Here is a 15,303-nt window from a genome sequence, read left to right on the forward strand (position 1 = left end):
GACAGTGGAGAGCTTCCAAAGGACCTTACGAAAACTAGGTGATTGGGCAACCAAATGGCAAATGAATTTTTACTGTTAACAAATGCAAAGAAATGCATATTGGAAATATAATCCAAACTATACATACAAAATGATGAGAACTAATTTAGTTATAACCAGACAAGAGAGAGATCTTGGAGTCACTGTGGATCGTTCTCTGAAAACACCCACTCAGCGTGCAGCAGCAGTCAAAGAAGTAAACAGAATGTTAGGAATAATTTAAAAAGGGATAGAGAATCAGACAAAGAATATCTTACTGCTGCTATATAAATCCATAGCACACCTACATCTTGAATAGTGCATACAAATGTGGTCAACTCATCTTAAAAAGATATACTAGCACTTGAAAAGAGTCAGAAGAGGGCAACAAAAATGATTAGGGGGTTGGAATGGATGCCATATGAAGGGAGATTAAGACTAGGACTTTTTATCTTGGAAAAGAGGAGAATAAGGGGAGGGGGATATAACAGAGGTCTATAAAATCAAGACAGACATGGAAAAAGTGAATAAGGAAAAATTACTTACTTGTTCCCATTACAGAAGAACTAGAGGTCCCATTTTTCCAGCACTGTACTTCCCCTTCACCTGAAATGTCCCACAATGAAAGTGGGGGCCTATATGGGGTTAAATCCCATACTGCCCCACCAGCACTCCTCAACCTATCCCCACATAGATCTCATGCTCTTCAGACAAGGGGCTAAATTCTGCCCTCAGGCCACGGAAAAAACCGCACCGATGCCGCTGAAGTGGACGGAGTTTCATATCGGTGAGAGCAGAATTTGGTCTGACGTAGCCATGGTGACTGAGGCTGAAAAATCCCTTATACCATTTGTGGACCACACTCCTGTCCACGGAGGACCACCCTCTCCCAGAGGTAAACGGCCTCCACACAGGATCAGTCCAGGGCTTTTCTGAGTGGCTTGACTGTCACTGGCTTATTGTACCATGTCCAATGCCCCCACTTGCGATTCCTTTTTAATTTGGTCACAGTCACTGCTGCCCTGTGGCGACAGGGCCCCTCCAGATAAACAGGGTCTGTCTTCCGCATTCATTTCAACAGAAGCGTTCCCCACATAGCTCTCTCTCCTGCCTACTCACTCCATCCCATTCTTGTCATCATTATCCAAGAGGACATGATCCCCTTTCTTCCTGCAGGACCCTCCTGCCCCAAACACCAGTGCACCACACCAGCATGCTCCAGAGAAAGCAGCATGCAAACTCTCTCTCATCAACCACCTCCATCTCTGGCCAGTATCTGGGGACTGCTGGTTTGCCTTTTCAGGCCCTTTTCTTGTCAATTTCACACCATCACTTGTCCTTAATTACTGCTAATTCAATCAAGGTGCTAGAGGCATGAACCACCTGCCATCAGTTATCTGCACCGGCTCACCAGAGATGACCTTGGCCAGCTCAAGGACAACTGCTCCCCTTTTCCTCTGTTTAAATCCCCACAGAGAGAAACATCATGTGAACAGGGGAAAGGCCACTTACCCACAGCCCAGCACTGGTCCCTGCAGTTCCCAGCTGTTCCCCTCACTGCACCTTGGTGTCAGCTGTGCTGGCTCTCTGGAATGCACCTGAACCTGGAGCAGCCTGTTCTGCCCCTCCTGCAGCTCTGATTTATACCCCATGGGGGGGCTGTCTGCCAATAGTACTGCACTGCAGCAATGCCACATGGAGCAGAGTGAGCCCTCTTCTCCAGGGCAGGCCTTGAACAGCCAGCACAGTCAGGGAATAGAATCACAGACCATGATGTAATGCTAACAGACCCAGGTTGCCAGCAGCAGGGATTGAACTAGCAATCATCGGGGCTGAAGTCCTGCGCTCTACCATGTGAGCTGGAGGCCAGCTGGCTCTCAGCCAAGGCTGTAGAGCAGAGACTTCACTCACCCCAGTATGAGGTCTCAGTGACTCTGGGTACTACATTGAGAACTGGAAGAGACCTTGAGAGGTCATCAAGTCCACTCCCCTGCCCTAATGGCAGGACCAAATACCATCTAGACCATCCCTGATAGACGTCTGTCTAACCTGCTCTTAAATATCTCCAGAGATGGAGATTCCACAACCTCCCTAGAATAGAAAGAATCCATCCCGAGGAGGGCCCTGAAAAATACCACTGAAGGATTTCCCCAAGTGAACCACGCTGCCTGTCAAATGAAGATTTCCTGAGTCTGTGCTCTCAGGAAGGGGAAAACCCCAACCTGGGAATCCCAACACCATCTGGACTGGACTTGGGGCAGAGCTACCCAGCACCTTGTGGCTGCGTGTTCTCTTTTGAAGTTGAAGAGCTGTCTTCCCGCCAACGGCAATTCATTCTAGTGTCCGGTGCTGCTGGACCCAAACCCAGACAGCTGGTGCTTTGTCTGCGTGTGCTCGCTGCAGAGACTGCAGCTGAAGACATCCTGAGGGATGAGTCCCAAGACAGCCTGGTTTCCTTCTGTAAATAAAGTCCTCACCCACCCAAATCTGAGATGTGAACCAAGTGTTTGGAAGTTCGGGCTCACGGCCTCAGGGGAGAAAACAGCCCCAGCCGGAATTTCAATAGCCCTCTGGCTGGTGAGATGGGCTATCTTGGCACCAAGAGCCTGCATGCTCCGTGTCTCCTGGGAATGGACTCTGGTCAATGCCCTTGGAGCACGAGGGGCCAGGCCTGCTCCCTGCATTTTCATGGGCACCTGAGCCAGGGAGGGAAGCTACATCCTTTCATTTCGTTGCAGTCACAGACCCAAAGAGAACGCAAGGAGGGGATAATCTGCAGCTGCTGCCATTCTTCCCTCAGCTGCTAGGAGGTTTTCAGCAAAACAGGAATTCCTGGCAGAGGACAAAGAACAGGATGTACAGCTGAGCAGGCAGCAGCACAAACAGAGCTCAAAGGTTTCCACCTTCACACCATCACTGTGAGCTGCGCCTGGACTTATGCCTGCTCCCTGCCGCAACACATTGGCCTTTGGGGCTGACGCACTCCAGAGCTGTGAGTCCCCTGATGTTTGGAGGGAACTGGCATCTGACTGGCAGCAGCTGCCAGCACCAGAGGCATGGTTAGCTCAGCCGGCTCCTCTGCCATGCTGCCCATTCGGCCTCCAGCCACAAGAGCGGACAGATGGGTGGAGAAGGCTCAGCTGGAAGCAGCTGTAGAGGAGGGCTGGCTTTTCTCTTGGCATCACCTTCTGCAGGGGCTGAGGGGTGGAAGGGAATGGAAAAGGCATGGGGAACCAGGAGGAGGAGCAGCCCGGTCCCCACAGACCCAGTAACTGCAGCTGCAGCCTCATGAAGGGAGGAAAAAGAGGCAGCCCAGGGACTAGTGAGAGACCTGCTGGTGGGAGAGGAAGGCAGGGCCAGTCCTCTCACAGATGGGAGCAGGAGGGGAGAACCCGACTGATGGCAGAGAGCAAGGGGTCCCACAAGGCCAGAGAGATGGGGCCAAAACCCTGGGTACTTGAAGGTGGGGAAGAGAACAGCTAGGAGAGGCCCACAGAAGATGATGGAATATATGCTTATGATATGAATATGTCAATACTGAGATATGCTTCGTGCAAGATGGCTCATGAGAAAGTTGCAATTTACTGACTATGATTATCCCATTCGTACACACGCACCATGTGTGCAGATGAAGTGAGGAACATCGACCAACGACGTATTTGCTGCTTTGGGTGGCCTCTGCTGCTCACACATCAGGTACAACAATGGAAGAGACCACAGTGCCGATGGCCCATCAGCAAGAGACAATGAACTGTGAAAGAGCTTAACCTTCCCGGGAACAACAAGCAGTCCCGTGGCACCTTAGAGACTAACACATTAGGTCATGAGACTTCCTGGGAACATATGGGTCAGCCCATGAGGAACCCGACAGAGATATGACCATGTCACCTGTTATTGCAACCCAGCTTCAGTGTCTGGTTCAGCAAGGCACAGTTCAAGGGGGCTCAGGCTGATAGAACAGGCAGACTCAGTGGCATCTCAGCACCTCAGTTGGCATCCCAGAGGTCCTGACCCATCACCAGCTTTCTGCAGAGGAGTGGGCTCCTCATTAGAACTTCACAGGGGGCACGGGGTCTTGAAAAGAATGTAAGTTCATAGGAGGCGGGGCACTAGACTCAGATTCCAGAGACCTGGCTTCTAGCCCCAGCTCTGCCACAAGCCTGCTGGGCATCCTGGGACAAGTTCCTGGTAGCCTCCATCCCCTATGTGTACGGAGATTAAAGCTGTGCCCTACCTCCGCGATAGGGGGCCTGGGAGGCACTCTGAGTCTATGGCAATGGGGAGTTGCAGAACAAGATTCTCATGCCACAGAGGCATTCCCAGGGCAGGGTTTGAGGCAGGCTGGCAGTGGCACGCGTGAGCGCTGCCAGGGAGGGGCACAGAGGCCTCGGCTCCCTACGGCTGGCAGTACGCCAGCTCAAGGTTAACATTTTAAAAAAATCATTTTGAAAAGAACAAAATGGAGCCATTGATTCCCCTGGTCAGTTTTTGGTGCCACTGGCTCCCCCAGACAGGGGTAGCAGGTGCAGAACCCTTCCCCACAGTCTATTGCCTGGGAATTGCTCTTCTCGTCTCTCTAAGGGCTCTCTGCTACAGCTCACTCCGCAGTACGAATTCTCAGAGGCAGGGTTTGCGGGCAGCAACGGGGGACGGATGCATCCAATGCAAGCAGGATACACAGCACTGGGACGTCTGGGCCCAAATCTTCAGCTAGTGAAACTCGCACGGCTCCAGAACTGCAATGGCACTATGCTGATTCACCCAGATGGGGACCTGACCACGACTGGAGACCAGGGGAAACCTTCAAAAGAGGGCAATGCTACCCCACAGTCTGAACCAGGGAACAAAATAGCCTACAGGGTTCATATTGCCCTGAATCAGGTAGCATCAGTTAAGTTAGGTCTAAGGGCAGTGAGGTCTACACATATCCTCAGTGGTGGAGAGGACCAGACCTCAGGTTTCAGGGATTTCCACATTGTTATGTAATTAAAAACTGAGGATTTGACAGATCCAAGCCTCCTCAGTTTTGCCATAGAAACATCACCGGAAAGAGTTTTGTCCTTCAGTGAGGAATGTCTCCCTGTCGTGAGAGGCGATTTAAAGTGACGGATCACGTCCACAGCTGATGGGATTTGCAACGTACTGAAGTGCTTCCTTACGGTTCATCGTTGGTGCTGATCCACATAAAGGAGTGGGGGCTGCAGCTCTGATCCCTAATCACACTGTGCAGTGCAAGGCTGAAATCAGCGTGCTGGCCGAGGCTTCCAGCTAATTAATATGGAAAGAAGTGTTTTCAAAGATTGCGTTGAGGTGAGAGGGGGGTGTGGATTTGAATACTCCTACCATTGGCTTATTCATTTTTAATAACGGTGATTAGAGTCTGTTCTAACATGAAAAGCTGATGTAAAAGTTTCTCCTGCGTAGCTGCGGAGGCACTGCAAGTCTGACCTCTTCCCTGGCCCCAGCGATGACAGTCCGGAGACACTCTCTTCCCTCTGTGCACCTCAAGCCTCTCTTCAGCCACCCTGCTCTTCCCGCCCTGTCCCTTGTTCAGCTTCCAGCAGGTCTGTCACCGGACCCCACTGCAACACACAAGCTCCTCTCCTTCTCCAGTCCTTGCTAGCCCCCACCCCCCTGCCAGCTGGACAGATGCACTTCACCCCAGGCCTGCAGCATGCGGGGGCCCAGGTGAATGTGGGAACAAACCTCTCCACGTCCACTGAGACAGGCAGTGGCCAGTTGGTTCACGTCAGCCGGGGTGAATGAGGCCATCAGCTGAGGTCTTCAGACATCCAGACGAAATAAAAGCCCAGGTGCGAATGGCTCCTCCTTGCCAGCACTGCCTTGGAAATACCTTCTTTGTGCTGTCCAGCCCCTATGCCTCACCCAGCCACCCTGGGCAGCTTCAGTTGCCTTGGTTTCTCAAAGCACCTCCGTCTCCAAAGCCCCACAGGTGCCCCTGCAGGGCTGCTTTGCCTCGCTCTGTGGTGATCCGGGCCTGTTGCACGGCTGCAGCCGGCTGAGCTGCCAGATTACGGGAGAAACGTCGTGTTGCTGGGCTTGTGTTTTCTTCACCCTCCACGGGGCACCCCCTGCAAATGCACTGGGAGGGATGGAAGTGCCACTTGGAGACTTGCTGAAGCTGGCAAAAGTCTCCGCTCGCTGGGCCCCTGCTCAAGCTAAAACTGGGACTTGTGTTCCTGCTGCACTGGGAAGTCACTGGCTATTAGTAATGATCTTGTCTTTACAAGCCTGTGCAACCACTAACTAATCAGCCCCCATCCACTGACATCTGCACGAAAACTCCACATACACTTAGAAGAGATGGCCCCGGCTCCAAAGAGCTGGGTCAGGGCGTTGGACGTGTGAGAAGGTCAGCGAGCAGGCATTCTACATATGCCGGAGAATGGAGCGCAGGGCCCATGGGGACCATTGGGAAGGGGCTGCAGCTGTCAAGGCGGGAGCAGCTAAAGGGAGGGGTGAGGAGTCATTGGCAACTGGCACAGTGTGGGGAGGTGGTAAGAAGCAGATACGCTGCTGGAAGAGATGTGAGCGAAGGACAGTTCAGTGTCAAGGGTCAAGCCACGGACATGGGTGGAGGGGTAAGTAAACACTTGGGCAGGAAATACGGGAGATGTGCCTATGAGTCTCCTCTAGCTGAAGATAAGCAGAGACGTCCTGTCCAAAGGACGCGGTGGCGGCTGCCCCAGGTGTCACATGAATCGGAGTGGGGAGGATTATCTGGGGCAGGGTTCTTGGTGGCGGCAGCTGCAGCAGGGGACTGCTCCCTCCCTATCTTCACTCCCCCACCACTCACCACGTGACGCAAGGAGGAGCCTGCTTCACTCTGCCATGGCTTCCTGTCTCACTGAGCCCTGCTTCTCCATGGGCAGTGGGAAATGGCCTCCACTCCCAGCTGCCCACCAAGCAGCAGGGCTCAGGGGGCTGGGAGAGTGGTGGAGGTAAGCAGAGCAGGCTGCTGCTGGTGTCATGTGGTGAGTGGGGCAGGAAGGTGAGGAGGGACCCCAGGAAATCCCCACCCATTTTGTCAGAGGGGGTCAGGGTGGGGGCAGAGCAAAGGGGGGTGGGACCTGCAGCACAGTGGGGGGTTGCCCAGGGCCTCCTGTGTGGGGCTCTGGGGGGTTGCCCTGGGCCCAGTCCCCCACTCCCACCCCAGGACAGCCCTGAGGTAGGGTCACAGTCTGTATTAAGGTGCCTTTTATACAGGCATACAAAAGGGTAACGAATGATTAACAGATGGTATAAGAGGAGTGGATTAGGAATTTTTCAGCAGAGTTCCTGGAGCAGGCTCCCGGGGTCCACAGCTCCAAGGCAGCCCCATCTTGTGGGTTGCCCCGGGACTCAGAGCTTCCAGACTCCTGGGCATGCTGGGTCCCCATGATGCCCCACTCCTGCACCAGAATGACAGTTCCAATTCCAGAATGTCCACGTTCCCATGGTTCCGACCAACTATAAGCATGGTACAGACTTGACTGGTTGGTGTTATACCATAGTTGTAAATCACACTGACGAGCAACTCAGTGACCAGTTGCACTCCAGAACACTAGATTAACCATTTGTTTCAAAATCCATAAACCCTTTGTCAACTGTCTATAGGGGGACCGCAACATCAAGTGCAACTGAAAGCAGGAGAGTAGGTGAAGCTGAAAACTAACTTCACGGGCCCAGGCAGCCAGAGGGACAGAGAAGAAATCTCACAAGAGTAGAACATGGACAGTGGAGTTCATTAGCACAGAAGTTAAGAGTTACAGTTGCAAGGGGAAATGCAATGACTGACCAGCAGGAGAGGGAAAGAGCCAAGGTCCAAGAATGGAGTGTTCTGCGACCTCCTCCCGGAAGAAGGATCTTGATGCAGAGGAGGAGCGGCTATCAGTGACTCCAAAGAACACTTTACTTTTCAACTGCATTTCTACAACCTTTAAAACAAATGGTTTATAATAGCATCAGTGACTCATTCAGAGCTCTTTACTCACCAGTTAATGACTGAGCAGAGTTTCCAGAGCTCTTAGCTACTCTGACTTAAATAAACCCATTCTTTCTCCCAGACTTCCATTAACATGCTTCTTTCGTCCAACCTGAGCTGTCTCCTGATTTCTCTCTGCAGTACTTTGCATCCTGGACAGGACTACTGCAAAGCTCTGATCCTTGGCACTGTAAGTAGGATGTTCAATGTTTCTGCCACCACAAAACCCTGATAGCCCTTTATGCTATTTCTGAGGGGCTCCTTCTCTGGGGATCAGTGGGCTGCTGTGCTTGTCAGCTTCTGCATCAGAGATGTAGCAGGTTGTGCCCATATGTCACAACTGGAGTAGGGGGCTATCCAGCAACCTGCAGCGTTCTCATACTCCGTTTCAGTCACTGCAAATGGGATCTCTCTAATCTCCTGTGGTGGACATGTTACCACACACTGACCAGACATACAATACAAAGCATGTGGTAAAAGCACCACCCACCAGTCTCCATAGTAAATGCACCCTCCTGGCCAGCTAAACACTGCGTGGTAGCTGTACTGCATATGGTTTAGGCCTGCCCAGGTTCAGGGGAGCAACTGCTTTCATTCCTTTTGAAAAAGGAAAGAGAATAGCAAAATGAGAGCCGAGAAAACAACCTTCCTGCAGATCAAAGAATCCAGGACCCCAGAGGAGTCCTTCCTTCAAGCATCAGGAAATGGCTGAATGCAAAAGGAACACGGGGTCATGGAGGAGCAGCAGCAGGAGTGGGCCTGAGAAGGCAACAGGAAAGGTAGAATGCCCAGGAGGAAACTGTGGCTCGACTGAAGTCAAGGGAAGCTCTGGAATTAGAGCAACTTGCTTCTTCAGCTTGTGGATGGCTTAGGAGCTACAGATGTGCTCCGGAAGCCCACTGCTGATAGTTCAAACCCAACTGCTGGTAACCAGAAATTATATGGGTGTGAGGGGCATATGTGGAATGAGTGTGGGGGCTTCCATCCAGTTTCTGGGATACGGGGTATCCTGATCGGTGACCTCCGCTGTCGAGGGCACTCTCAGCTGGCAGGCTTGGGGCTGAATGGACAAAAGAGATGGAAGTCCCAGAGCGCTGTCTCCTCTTTGGGAGGAATGAGCCATGCAGGTGGAGAGCTGCATGCACGGGCCCAGCCCTGTGCCATCTCTAGCACTGTCCGAACAAGACTCTGGCCCCCCGGAGGCGTGCTTGCCTCTTGCCATAAGGGCAGGGAAGGAGAGCAAGCCAGGAAAGGTTTCAGGGTCACACCCGGCAGGCCAGAAGAGGGTCTGCAGCAGGGCTAGCTTCCTACCCTCCATCCCGTGAGCGAGCCTCAGCCCTGACCTGGGGAGAGCACCCCTGAGGACCAGGGAGTATTTCGTTCACTGCTCAGCGTCTCCACTGAGCCTGGGCGACGGCCAGTGATCACTGGGCTGGTGTTTAGTGTGAAGTCTGGCTCCCCTCTTCAGCCTAGCCCAGTGGGTAACAGCTCCCTGACTAGCTCCCAGCAGGCTGCCTGACTCTCTCCTCTTTGCTGAACATGACTACAAGCTGCAGTGTGTCACTCCTGTCACACCCACCTTCCCCTCTGCCTGGCACAGCCTGGGCTGCTAGCCCACCTGCTTACTCCTTACTCCATGGGCCTCAAGCAGTGAATCAGAAATCCAGGATCAGAGAAAGCTCAATAGGTACTAGAGAGACAAAAGGCCTCCCTGCTGCTGGCTCTTCTCCCCCTCCCGGCTGCACTTTGCTCCCTCGCCCTTCAACACTCACTCTTGCAATAGCCAGAAGCCACAAATGGACAAATCAGGCCTGACGACACACAGAATTTGCACTGAGCTAACAGGAGTCCGGGTTGAAACTGGTTTAGTCAAACCAGTGCCAGAATCAGCGTAGACCCTCTTTGGTTTATTAGCATCCTACAGTTTATGCCGATTCCTTGCAGATTTAAGCTAAACCAAAATCAGCTATTCTTTAATAAAAACAAGCACATCCCAGGGTTTGCTTCCAGTTTACCAGTGATTTAAATTAAACTGGTGCAACTTTCTTATGTAGATAAGGGCTAAGCATAACCCACTGCTTTGTGGCTGATAATAGACACAACCGCTTATCTAAATCAGTGGCTTTTGCCTCTTCCAGACTGCTGTTCCCCTTTCACACTTCTGATTTGTTTCGCATACCCTCAAGTTTTCTCTCACCTAAAAGGATCTTGCTTATAAATGCGACATACGTATACAGACATGTCACAGCACGCTAGTACTGAAAAGTTGCTTACTTTTCATTTTTACCATATAATTATAAAATAAATCAATTGGAATATAAATATTGTACTGCAGTTCAGTGTATTGAATATATAGCAGTATAAACAAGTTGTCACCTGTATGAAATTTTAGTTTATACTGACTTTGCTTGTGCTTTTCGTGTAGTGTGTTGTAAAACAGACAAATATCTAGATGAGTTGATATATACCCTGAAAGACCTCTGTGTACACCCAGAGTTAGAAGTAACGCTGGTTGGGAACCACTGGTCTAAATCATTTAGGCTGAGTCTACGCTACAAAAAAAACTTCAAAGTTGAGGGTCTACACACACCATACTTCGAAGTTAAACTTCGACATAGGGCACGACTCCATTCTTGCGAATGGAGGAAGGACTTCAAAGTTGGGCTCCCTACTTCAAAGTTAACTTTGAAGTAAGGGGAAAAAATGTGTGTAGACTCTCTGCTGGCTACTTCGATGTAGTGCCCAATTTGAAGTTAGCTCCTAATGTAGACACAGCCATAGATGGTTGGGAGGGAGGAGCAGTTTAGATATAACAAAGGTCTTGGAAGACCCAGGATCGCTTTTCTTCTCCACCAAAGATTTTCCATGTGACCGTGGGCAACTCGCTTGTCCTCTCAGTTCCCAATCTGTAGATAGGGATATTAACATTGTGCTACCTTCTGAGGGATTGTTAGATTCTGAGGTGCTCGGATACCAGGGTGCCTGAGGAACAGAAATAGACGGATAGGTGTCCAAAACCAGAGCCTTGCTTTATACAGCACTATAAACACAGGCCTTTGCCTCCTGAGCTAAGTAAGTAACCTACATGCTGGGTGCTGCTACTAGTAGTAAGTCCTTTATCTAGCAAAGGATAATCCCATACAGACACCCTGCCCCAGCACACTGCACGTGGTTACATCACAACTGACCAAATTCCCTGGCTTATCTTGAATTTCAGCTTCAGATACACAGTTTCCTTTGTGTTCCAGCTAATGAAGGCCAAAGAGATTGCTCCATGCTATGCAGGGTTGATGTTTTTTGAGGTATGTGTAGAGAGACTGCTTTACTATCAGAGAGGATGATAGATCTGGGACTCTCACCCAGGCCGTGCCTATACTAGCCAAAACTTTTAAATTGCCATGCACACGGCCACTTCGAAGTTTACTAGTGAAGCACTGAAATACATATTCAGCGCCTCATTAGCATGTGGGTGGCTGCGGCACTTCGAAATTGATGCGGCTCGCTGCCCGCGGCTCGTCCAGACAGGGCTCCTTTTCGAAAGGACCCCGCCTACTTCAAAGTCCCCTTGTTCCTATCTGCTCATAGGAATAAGGGGATTTCGAAGTAGCCAGGGTCCTTTCGAAAATGAGTCCTATTTGGATGAGCCGCGCGGCAGCGAGCCACATTAATTTCGAAGTGCCGCAGCCGCCCGCATGCTAATGAGGCGCTGAATATGTATTTCAGAGCTTCATTAGTAAACTTTGAAATGGCTGTTTGCATGGCCATTTTGAAGTTTTGGGCTAGTGTAGACGTAGCTGCACTGATCACAAGGTACAGAGCAGAAGAAATACTAAAATACAGAGGAATTGTACAGCAAACTGGTTCTTGTGCGTCTGCACCAAGGGCTTGACAATGCTAGCAGGAAGCTTAGTTACAAGAAACAGATGAAAACTAGAGGGTGGGATTTTCAAAAGTGCCTAAGTGGCTTAGGAGCACAGCTGCCATGTCAGTGGGATTTGGAACTGGAAGCAAGGGGGATGGAGCTGGTGCCATGTAACAAACCAGCTCTCTCCAAACCACCTGATGCCAACCAGAGAACTGTTCATCCGGCTATTGCAGTGCCCCCATGTCCTTGGCTTATATCCACATCTGGTAGCTAAGCAGCAGGGTGGGCAGCCCATGATCTTGGGGAGGAGACACCTCAGCTTTGGACTGTCATCAGGCTATGCCCACTGCCTCATGCAGCCCTGCAGAGCTGTAATATGGGGAAGGAAACCAAAGGAATGAATGAAAGAGTGAGCAGGAGATTCCCACTTAAGCGGAAGAGGACAGAACATTCCCGTTTTAAGGGGAAATGGCCACTTGTCCAAGGAGCTAATTTAGAATTTATCATAGCTTTTGATTTTAATTCCTATAGTGCCAAATCTGGGTCAGAGAGCTGGCCCTGTTTGTGCACCAGCACGCATGCATTTGTGTGTAACATTGTATCTTGACATCAAAATGAAAATGGGCCATTGGACTAGCTATGTAGGGAAGAAAGGACACGGTCTGCTCTTCTGAAGGAGAAGCTATTAGACCAGGTTTTCGAACATCTCCTGGGAAGCGGAATAGGAAATGGGGACAGAGAGCACAGGATTGAAATTATGCTGGGAAGCCACAGAATCAGATTGTCTCATGGCCTTTTCAGGTCCCCTCCTTTATTAAATTGAGAGCGAGCTAACCTTTTGCATTGCATTTTTTAAAATGGAAACTGTGCATAAGTGACAACGGGAGAAGCTTGGAGGGTTTAGCTCTGGCAGGTGAAAAAACCTCTCCTGCCCATTTCCTACAAAGCTTAATTGTATCTGAGTTTAGGGTTAAGGAAACACGGAAGCCCCCACCTCTGGCACCTCGGAGCCCATTCAGATGAAGGCTGGAGATGGGGTTTGTTGTGCAGAATCAAAGGTAATTTCTCTGTGGGCAGGAGCAGAGGAGGGCAGTCCTGAGTCCAGCTCAGGGCTGATGGATGTTGGGAGGGGGGTTGATCCGATAAGACAAACAAAGGGCTGGGGGGCAGGTGCTCCTGGAGAAAACTGGGTCTCTTTTTCCCACTTGTAACATTGGGCTCTGATCACTTAGGTGCCTGTCTCGGGGTGAGGTGGATGGGAGTTTTCCTATGGATGTCAATGGAGCCAGAATTTCATCCTTTTATTCTTAACGCTCTCCAAGGCCTTGCTCTGCCTCACTCTGGGGAACTTCTCTGCCACTGCTTGGCTGGCAATAGTTCCTCCTTGCTCAGCATGGGAGGCTTGTTCTCCACAACGCCTGCAATCTGGAGTGCGCGCTCCACCTCACTGTGCTCCCGCCTGCTGTCACTTTTCGAATCTCATCTGAACACAGTTCTTGACTGCCTGATCCTTGGGCCTCCTCTTTCACCCCATCTGCTACTACTTTGTCTTTTACCCTGGCTATCAAATCATTCGACTCTGCTAAGCACTCAGGGACATGATTTGTGGGGCAGGCGTTACACTGAATAAGTGCCAAGCTTGTCAGCCAGCAGGCCTGGTTCTGCTCCCATGGGGCTGCTGCAGAGGCACAGGCCTTTTCTGGTCTCAAGGCGGGAGCACTGGGGAGTGCGGGGAGAAGGGGGGTGGGGCTTCAGAGTGGAAGAGGCAGAGTGCAGGTGGAAGAGGGCAGGGAGTAATGGGGAGGGGGCTTTGGGCAGGGCATGGGAGCAGGGCAGCAGGTAGAAGGTGGGGGGGGGGCCTAGATTCCCCAAGGGGAAACTTCACCTACTGCCCATGGTAAGTTCTATGCTGAGAAGTATTTGCAGGATCTGCTTTTGTGGCTGTATTGCATTACAGTACTGTTAGACCTCACCCTGCCAGTAACAGTCAGAGAACCCCAGTTCCCAAGTTCCCCAGAGCTGTCTGCCTGCAGCATCCAGGCCCTCCCTCCCTCCCACCAATTATGATGCTGGGACAGAGCACAGCCTATCTTGTTCTGTGAGCTGCAGCCTCACACTTCACCATGCAGCACTACGCTGGCTTTGTAATAAAATGATAGTAAGTTCATTAACGAGGACCAGCGATGTAAGAATAAAAGAGACAGTCATGGTTATAAATAAAGCAAAACAATACACAACAGTCTAGTGTTTAAAGCTTAATTTTAGCAAATTTTAATTGCTTAAGCAATTTTCTTAATCACATCAACTTACCAGCATCCCCAGCCCTCCAGCCTAGGAGCTCCAATTTTCACAGGCTCCCCAGGTGCTACACCTGCGTGGGTATGTCTGTACTGCAATGAGATACCCATGGGTGGCCCAAGCCGGCTGACCCAGGTTCATGGGACCCAGGCGAAGGGGCTCTTTAACTGTGCTCTAGGTGTTCGGATCCAGCCTGCTGCCCAGGCTGTGGGACCTTCCCCACTCACAGGCCCTAGAACCCAAGCCCGAATGTCTACACCACAATTAAACAGCCCCTTCGCCCCAGACGCTAAGCTGGAAGAAGTCAGCCACGTTTTTTAATTGCAGTATAGACGGACCCGAAGTCCCCTCAGTGATGGATAACCAGAAGAATTCTCACTCCCTGATATTATTCATAGTCCGGCATCTCTGCCCAAGACTCCTGGGGTGCAGATTCTGTCCCCTAGCATGAGTGCTAAACGACCTTCTCCCCTGCATGTTTAGCTTGACGGCTTTGTTTACCTTACTGGTAAATATCCTTCCACTGCCCTCCGCCAGCCAGTAAGCAAACTCAGGTCAGACAGATGTTCCCTTGCATCGGGCAAGGCTGGGTTTTATGTTTTGCCTCTCAAACACCTTTTACAAATCCATAACTCTCTATACTCCACCCGTACATACGTCGCAGCATGATTTTTGGGGCCAGTGTGTCGCCAGTTTATACAGGGTACCTTGCATGGACACCTCTATGTTATGACTACAGTTTGCTGGGGCAGTGAGTGCATGATGGGCAATGTAAGGCATGGTACAGGGGGACCCCCTGCCCGTTGGCCTGGAGGGGCTCCTGGGCTGACAACTACATTGTAGGAAGGGTTAGTGCTACATGGGCCTGGCCCTTCCTCCTCCGAGAACATTAGCAGCTCAACATTCCAGATCCTCCCCGCACCCCGCCCCGCCTATATTACCAGCACACTCCCAGGGTTGGGTGGTTGTCTTTTCGCATAAGAGCAGCAATCACAGCACCTTCCATAGGAAACATAACAACACTGCCTCAGTCTTGCTTCTGAGGATATCTGTCAGGTGACTAAAATCCACAAGGAAAAGCACCTGTTGGAGTTCACCAGTACCACATCCGCCTTCTCATAAAACAGTCCCAGATAAC

The sequence above is a fragment of the Carettochelys insculpta genome, chromosome 17 (assembly GCF_033958435.1).
Source record: "Carettochelys insculpta isolate YL-2023 chromosome 17, ASM3395843v1, whole genome shotgun sequence".
NCBI classification, from domain to species: domain Eukaryota; kingdom Metazoa; phylum Chordata; order Testudines; family Carettochelyidae; genus Carettochelys; species Carettochelys insculpta.